Here is a 10,152-nt window from a genome sequence, read left to right as displayed (position 1 = left end):
TCCACCTCTCCCCATCCTCCTCTCCCCCTCTCCCCCCATCTAAGTTGAGTGTATACAGTAATATAGTGGTGTTACATTGTGGTTACATACATGACACCCTCCTCCTTTTTTTCGACCCCCCCCCCGCGCTCTCTTCCCATACCCCCTCTCTCCCCCATACCCCCTCTCTCCCCCCTCCCCTCTCTCTCCCCCCATACCCTCTCTCCACCCCACCCCCACTCCGCTCCTCCTCTCATTGTCCAAGAAAAATTAATCCCTATCCCGATGTAATAACAAATAATTAGCTGGAGATTCGCTCCAGATTGGGGCGAAACCACCGCTTCTTGTTTCCTGTATTATTGTTCAATGCAGATGTCGAAAGGTAGCCAGTGACGGTCGAGCACTGTCGGTGCTTTTCAAACGCGCCTTGTGAAAAGCAATGGCTGTTTTAATGCGAATGTTTATTGTAAGGACTGCTGGGAATACAGAAGATAATTAGGTTGTTGCCAGGATTTTTTGCATCCACCCTGTTATCTTGCCCATTAGGTAGTGTTATTTTCAGCTTGTCTCTGTGGCGCAATCGGTTAGCGCGTTCGGCTGTTAACCGAAAGGTTGGTGGTTCGAGCCCACCCAGGGACGCTCATTTTGTTACCTGATGTATTTCGGTACATTTCGCATTGTTTTTATAAATTGCTAAAGCCTTTACATTTTGTACACTATTTGGGCGGTTTTAGGGTAAATTGCACACGTGTTCAAGTTTCTATCTTTTTTGTAGGCTGAACGCGTCTTTGGCCAACAGCTACTATCAAACACCACAACCTCTGTCCTGGTATAAAGAAATAACACATACGAGAAATCAGTGACCGCCGAGCACTGTCGGTGCTTTTCAAACGCGCCTTGTACGCGAAATAATGGCATCAGTAACTAAAGTATGAAGATTTTTTCTGCACCTTTCTTTCAATAGCGGCCGCGCAAAATATTCAATTACAAATGTAATAACCTCGGTATATAACTACCATTGTAACTATCGTGAGCAGTGGAAGGACACAACGTCTCAACATTCACGTTGCGTGAGAAGAAAAAATAATTGCCTCTGTCACGTAGCATGTCATACATAACGAAATTCAACCGATTGGTTTACTGATGCATAAAGTGACGTAAAATCGTGCAGTGTAAAAGGCGAGTTTCCCCATTCAGTTTTTCGGCCGATACCACAACAGGGCTTCGCAATTCAGTAAATGTTGTCGGGACAGCCAGGGGGTTTACGATTGCTCTTCAGTTATAAACACGACAACATCTGAAAGAATTACAGAAGTAAAATTTCTCCAAGCGCAATAGAAGCGTCTCAATTTTAGTAGCATACCGATTAAACACTAAGTAAAAATGGCAAAGAAATATGCATGACGCGTTTATATCTAAATATTCAAGAGAGATGCTTTAAGACCTCACGATTATATGGGATGTTTAAAACTATTCATTGCAAAATTCTCCATTTTAAAACATTTGATTTTATTCGAAGTTTTGAGACACACGTCCTGGATACCAAACATTGTAACATAACTATAGATTACATCAAAACATTGTATGTGTGAAAAGAATTGATTACAACTGCTTAGAACGGCGTAATGCATCAATAGAAGGAATGGTATTTATGTCAATCCTTCGCTTGTTGTATGCAGATAAAATACAAAAAGAACGAGACATATATATTAACTCTTAAATTTTCAATAAACAGAAGACCTGCTGTCAAATGTTGCATCCTGTCGATTACATTACCTACTCTCTCCTGTCTCACAGTTACATTGTCTATTGTCAAAGATCTTTAGTAACAGTATGGGATGTAAATTATTTTTAATGTATCTTCTGAAAACACCTTACCATTTCTAAATGTTGACCATTAAGCATTTGTGTGCTTGGCTTTGTTATGCTTTCGCGCTATTATTGTACTTCTATCGTGTCATTTGTTTTAATTAAATCTGATTACATTTTTACAAGCCTTGTTTCTACAATTTTAAACTCACCAATACCCGTCCTAAACAAAACCTAAGCAAAATGTATTTAACCTATTCCAGTACGACTATATTTCAGTTTGTTGTACTTCATTGGCTGTAAAGAGTTTTGGGGCGTCCTGAGGTCGTGAAAGGCGCTATATAGATGCAAGCCTTCCTTTTTTTAAATTGCTGAACTCTGTTACGTTTGCCAAATTTAATGGAGCTTTCAGAATTGATCGCTAAGCCATCTTTACCCCACAAATTAAAATGTGAAAGTAATGCAAGGAGAATTACTTATTGACAGTGACAGTAGGGGAGTCACGCCACAGAAATGGATTGTGCGCCCATAAATTTAGAACGTGCCGAAAGAAAAACGACTTAATTTATACCTCTGAGCATTAATTTCTGAGCATTTCATTTACAAAACGCAGTTGTTTATTTAAATTGTAATTTAAATATAATATAGTCTGTGCATTTACAGGTGCGATTATGTCGAAATATAACGATGAAATTGCTTTAATAAATACTTTAAGAAACACCGTTTTATTTTACACAATAACCTTCGGCAATTACATTGAACACTTTTCTTAATAGGAAAACTATTTCAAATTCTGGCCGTTAATATCCTATGCTTAATAACTTGGGTTTTACAGGCAGAGCAGATTTAATGCAATGCCCGATTGGGAAGCAAGGGGCACACATCATAACATTTAGTGGACTTTAAGCAATCAATCCGATATGACCAAGTTCTTGTCTTTCAATCAAAACAAGAAACCGGCACGCAAACCCCATTAGAAAGCATGCCACTCTGCTGAATTTAGAAAATCCACCAAACCTTTCAAATAATGTTTCTCCATTTGTAATGTATAGTATTAGTTATCTATTTATCATAACTCCGTTGTCGTATGTACTGAATATTGGATTAGAAGAGGACAATTGCACCAATGGAAATATATAGGACAATGCCATTCAAAAATACATTGGTGATAGAAAGAATATGTTTCTGGCCCACTAAACCTGTATCAAAAATAAAAGTTGTATATGAACTACATTTACTCTTACTAACATTTACTCTACTAGCAAGTCACTCTTTCTGCAGAATCTTGTATGCTTCTAAATATATAAAATAAAAAGTCAAATTGAGTTATTTTACTGAGGGAGAGTGGTTGGAAATTGCAGCATGTATTTGGGTTACCAATAAAATACAGCAATATCTGGTGGAATTTTGGACATTTCAAGAAGAAAAAAGTTTATTTTTCTACTTAATTTGAGATGTCGACCAAATCCCCGTGCCAAAAAGAAACTATTGAAATCATTTAATGTTGCAAAAAAATAGTTTATTAATTCCAGTGAGGACAGCGGAGCCCTTCAGTGCGAGGTGACGAGGGGAGGGGTTTATTCACTCAAAGGATAAGAATGGAAATTAAACCTTCACAAATATAATCACTGTGAAATAAGTCGATCCCTTTTCAGCAACTAACGCTGCAGGAATCGGTAGGCTTTGATTATGTTGTCCAATTTAGAGAGCACTAAGATGTCAAATTATATTTGGACATGTCCATGAAACGTTTGTGCTCATTTATGATAGAACAGGGTCAGCAATAAGAAGCAACGACCAACAAAGTTGCCGATCTCGTGAAAAAATTGAACATTAGGATAAATGAAAATAAATGGGGAGAAGAAAAAAATTATAGCCACTTCAAGGTGCAATTGCTGTAAGAGAAACATAACCAAACTCAAGAACTTAAATATCATGGCTTGTGACATAAAGTTTTTTGAAGAATAGCTTTTCTGTTTGGCTATTCTTTTGACTGGTTTACGCTGTTAAGTCTCACAACCCCTTTCAAAGGTTCCAAAGTTTGTGGCACAACATAACTCGGTGTTTAAACTTTCCACGTTTAACTCTTTTCACAACAACAGGAGTTCGGCTGTAATTTTACAATTATTTATCACCTCGTTATCATTTGGTTTCCACTAAAGATCAAAGAAACTGAAATAATGCATTGGAAAGACATTAACACTTGCATTTCACGTTTAAATAAGTTTCGCGTGTCCTTTTAATCAATGTTGATTACTAGTGAAAAAGTGCAAGCGTAGATGAGTCAATATGCATTACACTTGGCATTTTACAAATTAAAATTAAATGGATCATATTCTGCAGAAAAAATGCACACACGTCGAATGACTGACTGATTTCCTGCTCTAATTAAACTGGGTTCTGGGGGAGGGGCACACTCCAAACTGGATTCTGAGGGAGGGGCACACTCCAAACGTTAACCTATATTTTTTCTTTCAGGTGCTGAGGGAATCTGCCATGCATTTCCAATATTTTCTGTTCTTATTTAATGCAAGATTTCCAGCACTTGCGATCCTTTTATCTCCCTTCGAAATCCAAGTATGTTCTAAAACTAAGTCATTTCATGTTTATCTGTCATTATGGACTACACTGTTACTAAATCGAAACAAAACCAATCTGCATCTCGTTGATTGTAGTTAAATTCTAATACTTTCTGTGATCACTTTCAAACACGTGATTAGCAGACTATTAATATTAGGGGAGATCTTAAGATAAAGCTCAACGTTACATTTAGAAAGTTTAAAGTCAATGCTCGGTTCCACTTTACTCAATGGGTGGGTGCGAAGTTTTTCAATTATTTTTCCTTGGCTTCAGTTATCACCTGAAGAGAGAAAATGATGAGGTATTCTAATGGCAGATAGATCATCGATGACTATAGATAATAAAGCTTTCGATCACATTCTAATATAAATATCTATTTTAAGTCTTCATTTTTACAATTAAATACCACATATATACTGCTACGTAATCTTGACGTTATTTGCTAATTGAATAGTAATTGTTTAATATTCTGAGCTATTCAATTAATATAAGTTTAACAAATAAACTGATGGAATACTTACAGGAGCTTCACGAATAGTTAAAGGAGTAAAAACAAGAGGGCTTTTTTAATCACCCTTTTCCTGAATTTCTGAAGCATTATGTCATGATTAAGCTTCCTAAGCGTTCAATTTATTTCAAATCCCTTTTAGTAAAGATATCTTTTCGATAGGACACTTTACGTCTAGAGTGCGTTCCCACCTTTTACCTGGAGATTAATTTCGCCATGACTTGATTCCGGATGACATGCATTCAGGCAGCAACTACAGACTATTATTCAGGTGGGAAAAGAACATTACATTTATACACACGGAAGTGAAAGGGTGCAATTTATGTATTGAAGAAAGCTGCTCTTTCGCTGCAAAACAGCCATCCGGAAAAGTCAATTAATCTCAATCCACATATAAATCCGAGAACGTCCAGTTCCCCATGTGCGTGTTTGAGAGAGAGAGGGAAAGCACGTGTGTATATATAAATCAACCTACTATGTCTGATCGTGTATCATCAATCTATACTACTACAGTCTTCGCAGTGTATAAGCAGTTAACTTTAACAGAGGACTACAGTATTAAAAGTGTCTCACGCCACGGACAGCAAACGGAATCAGTGAAATGCAGGATGAAGAGTGGTTCAGCATGCCATACTTTTCACCTCCCAGACAGCATTTCCGGTAATTAACTCCCTTGAGACTTGGCATTCCAGTTGCATATTTTAACGTTATGATAGGATGAACATGATTTGGCGAACACTCCCATTCAGGTACCATCGAAGAGACCATGGGACTATTGATTACAGATCACTTAAATTATTCAGCATTTTATGCGTTATGGCGAGGAAACTAATTGGAACTAGCACACAAACAGTACAAAAATAAAGACGTCTTCATCTCTTATATCCTAAGTATTTAATTATTTGAGAGGAAGAGCTTACATATCCTCACAGGTTTAAATCATTTAGAACACACAGACTGAGAAACCTGAGCAGATATTTACTAAATAAACTAGAAGTAAAATGCCTGGTAATGATTTCATTATACAGTAAGGGGTGTTTTGACAGATCAGATAATTCGTGAGACAGTATTTTACTGAGCATACAAAATCACAAGGCAGACACATTACCGAGATTTATTGGCAACAACTGTTCGACACATTGGATCACAGTATCACACAAGTAATGCCTCCAGGCCAAATCAGATCACGCTGAGAAATTCTATATTCTATACTTTATAGCAAGAACGTACCAATTTCAGGAGGGATAAAGTTCGCAAAGGACGAAGAACTTTCACTTGTATAGCACCTTTCACGTCCTCGAGACCCCAACGGGCTTCGCAGTCAATATATTAAACATTCGAAAGTAAACATCGAATAATATTATCGACGGTAAAAGTAAATAAATGATCCAGTTGATATGAAATGCGATAATCTACCCTCCTGAAAAATTGTAACTCAAGCCCTTTAACCGTCTTGTTTAATGCATTGTCGAAACACAGATTGTATATACTATTTAATAGCTAAAGGATACGCGGCATTTTAGTACATTTTCTTTGTATTCCTCAAAACTCAAAGAATGGAATCATCCAGTGGGTTAAGAAAGGGTTTCCAGCACTTTAATGTGTATAATTTAGAGAATTTTGTACGTTAGTTAGATATATTTATTGTCCACGTGAGCTATGACAGAAGATGCATTTTCTCTCCAGTGCAGTTTTCTCCCCAGCAATTTCGAGTCGCCGATTTTCATTACATTCCGGTCTTTGTTGTGTGTGTTCTTTGAAGCATCCATCTGAAAGGGAAGTCAAAATCAAAGCAGTTTCTTGGAATTTAAGATGAAGGGTTTAACACGTCCGCTCTTCAAATCGCTGCACTACGATTTAAATATTCATATTAATGTATATTTGATCATTATCAAAACCATAATATTCTCTGTGATTTTTAAGTCTAATGTAGTCTAATTTCTAATACACATACCTAAGATGTAACGCCTTTAAACAGGTGCTGCTGTTCTCTACTCGCAAACTTTACCGATCAGCCGTACCTCAGTGTGCAGTTGCACAATACCACCTTTTACTGCTACTGCTATGTAATTATATATTCGTACACCCTTCTCTAAATTACTTTATGTTTTATTGCACTAAGTTCCCGTTGCTGTAAAAAGCATTAAACTACTTTTTGTCAATATTTATTTTTACATGCAATTATTATTACAAAGAAACTAAGCAGCATTCAGATGATTTTATGGGACTTTGTCTAAATCCCAGAGTTTCAGCCCATATGGTATCTGTAATAGCATTTAATATACAATTTAATGAGTTCATTGCATCTTGTATTTCAGCAATTGAGTTTCTATTCCGTTGATTTCCAATCTCTTTTATATCTATCACCATTACTGCAGCAGCATCCTACATCTATGTCATCCATGTCTAAAATACTATTTAATTCTGACCCATATGCTGCTTTGTAGATTAGTAGTTAGGATCAAGAAGGCATCCTTGTGATCCCACTGACAGTCTGTCAGGTTTTACCCCTATAAGTGACATATCTGATAACTGCTTAAACTGAGCAGATACCATTATGTGTTGTAAGCGTATATAGCTACAATGATTTCAAATTTGAACTATTCTTACACTTGAAAATATATACACAGGGAATATGCTAAGCATAAAATGAGCATCACACTGCTTATAATTATATCCCTTGAGCAATTGCTCATGGGATTTGAGTTGAATATGCAGGCAGTTTAAGGTATTTTTTAAAAACAGTATAGTATAATTACAATCAATTTAATACATTACATTAGCTCTTTTTTCACCACTTCTATCTATGTTGAACTATCATTTTTTATAACAAGATTGAAAATATATTTAAATCAGTCAACATGAAAAAGTAAATTTGTTGTTTTGTATAATGGTGAGTTTCACTATCAACACTTCATTTAAAAATAGAAGTCACAAAGATTTACAATTAACTTTAACATGCTTTTTATATCTTTATACTAAGTCCTTTGAATATTTATGTTTAAATGGTGCTGATTACATCAGCAGGAGAAACTGTCTTGGTGGAACAATTGAAGCCGGCGGTATGAAGGGGCTGAATTAATGTCAGCAGAGTATGTCAGAGACTGTTACTTCAACTTTGCATGTTAATTCACTGTAATTCCTTCAAACTAGTCGTTCACTACTGATGTCATCAGCACTCATGGCCTAAACAAAAAAAATTGCTGTTTTGTCCACAGTCCCTACCAGTAGTATTTCACAGCAGCAAGAATAAAAATGATGCCATGAGTACATAAAAAATACAATTCACTGATCTCAAATTGAATTATACTGTGAACATTTAATTGCACTGAACAGCTATCAAAACATTCCAGATGTTGCAAAATCTGTGAAGTCTTCTTAAACTCATAAATCTCCCACAACAGAAAGACACCATAAAAAGCATCTAACAACTGAAGAATTACATTTTTCTGCTCCAACTGAAGGCTGCAGTCAAATCATCTCACATAGCTAAGAATTCCCACAAAGAAATCAGAAAATGCTATATGCTGACCAAAACAGAGAAAGGAATGGAGAGCAATGCACACATGTATATAAATAGGCTCCCATGCCTGTTTACATCAGTTTTGAGGAATGCCTCTACAGAAAGCATTAATTTATCTTTTCTGTAAGTGATGCCCAAATCCAGAGAATGTATTCAAAAAAATTATTGGGATTAAACCCTTTGTGCCAACCAGGTATGATTCCAGGCACTGGAGAGTTTTCCCACCATTGACCTCAGTTTTACTAGGGCTCCTTGGTGCCACACATGTTGCATGCTGCCTTGATGTCAAGGGTAATCACCCTCACCTCACCTCTGGAATTTTTGTGTTTATGTTTGGACCAAAGCTTTAATGAGGTCTGAAGCCGAGTGGTCCTGGTGGAACCTAATCTGAGCATCGGTGCGCAGGATAATGGTGATTAAATGCCGCTTGATAGTACTGTCAATGACAGCTTCCATCACTTTGTTGATAATGAGCTGGGTTGGGTTTGCTCTGCTTTTTATGGGCAGGACATACCTGGGCAATTTTCCACACTGTCGGGTCGATGCTGGTATTGTAGCTGTACTGGATTATCCTGGCTAGAAGTGTGGCTAGTTTTGGAGCACAGAGGCTTCATCACAACAGCCAGAACGTTGTCGGGGCCTGTAGCCTTTGTTACATCCATTGCACTCAGCGAATCAAATTGGCTGAAGACTGGCCTCTGTAATGGTGGGTCCTCAGGAGGAGGCTGAAAAGAATCATCTATTGAGCACTTCTGGCTGACCGTAGTCCTTTATTACAGATCTCAGAGTGCCTCTCCAGCCTGTGAGGCCTCCTTATATACAGGTACTCCCAAGGGATTGTGGGATCCCTTGGGACTCCAGGGGATAAGCCCTCTGGTTAGGCATGGTATTTACAGGTTTACATACATAACAACACTTCCCCCCCCCCAAGTCAATAGTGTAACTATTTACAATGTGAGACGATCTGGGGTCTTCCTTTCCCTGGTTGATCGTCTTGGTGCAAAAGCTGGTTTTGGTGAGTCATTTGTTGGGCCCTCGCTGGGCTGATGCGCAGCTGGCCTTGCTGGGCTGCTGAGAGTGGTGAGTCCTGCTGGGCTGCTGTGGGTGATGGGTTTTACTTCGTGGTCAACCACTGGGTTGGTTGCCACTTGTGTGTGCGTTGGAGGATCAAAAAAGGTGGAGTCTATTGTGGGCTGTTCTGGATAGTCCATAAATCTGAGTTTGGTTTAGTATAAGTGTTTCCTGCAGGTGAGTCCATTTGAGAGTTTGACCACAAACGCCCTACTTCCCTCTTTGGCTAAAATAGTGCCAGGAAGCCACTTGGGACCTTGTCCATAGTTCAACACAAATACAGGATCATTTATCTCAATTTCGCGTGATACAATTCCGCGATCATGATATGTATTCTGTTGAAGCCGCCTGCTCGCTATCTGTTCATGTATATCAGGGTGTACTAACGAGAGCCTTGTTTTAAGTGCCCTTTTCATGAGCAGTTCAGCGAGAGGGACCCCAGTGAGCGAGTGGGGTCTTGTGCGGTAACTAAGCAGGACTTTGGAACATGTATTACATTTGTGCACGCAGAACTCTAAGTCTGCATCGATACCGGGCCACCACAAGTGGGATCTAGCTATTGCTCTCATCATTACTCTGCCTTGGTGGGTGCTGTGGAGATCACCGATGAAAGTGTCCCTGTCCTTTATTGGCACCACTACCCGATTACCCCATAGGAGGCAGTCTGCCTGTATAGACATTT

The 10,152-nt window shown here is 38.2% G+C and overlaps 1 non-coding gene across 1 annotated transcript; it reads left to right on the top strand.

Moving 5' to 3' along the window:
- Positions 1-544: 544 nt before the first annotated feature.
- On the top strand, positions 545-618 carry trnan-guu (transfer RNA asparagine (anticodon GUU)). The gene has a single exon. It is a non-coding gene; the product is annotated as a tRNA-Asn (tRNA).
- Positions 619-10,152: the final 9,534 nt, after the last annotated feature.

The sequence above is a fragment of the Pristiophorus japonicus genome, chromosome 5 (genome assembly GCF_044704955.1).
Source record: "Pristiophorus japonicus isolate sPriJap1 chromosome 5, sPriJap1.hap1, whole genome shotgun sequence".
Classification (NCBI taxonomy): Eukaryota; Metazoa; Chordata; class Chondrichthyes; family Pristiophoridae; genus Pristiophorus; species Pristiophorus japonicus.
Note: the sequence above shows the minus strand (reverse complement) of the source record. Positions and strands in the feature narration are given on the sequence as shown.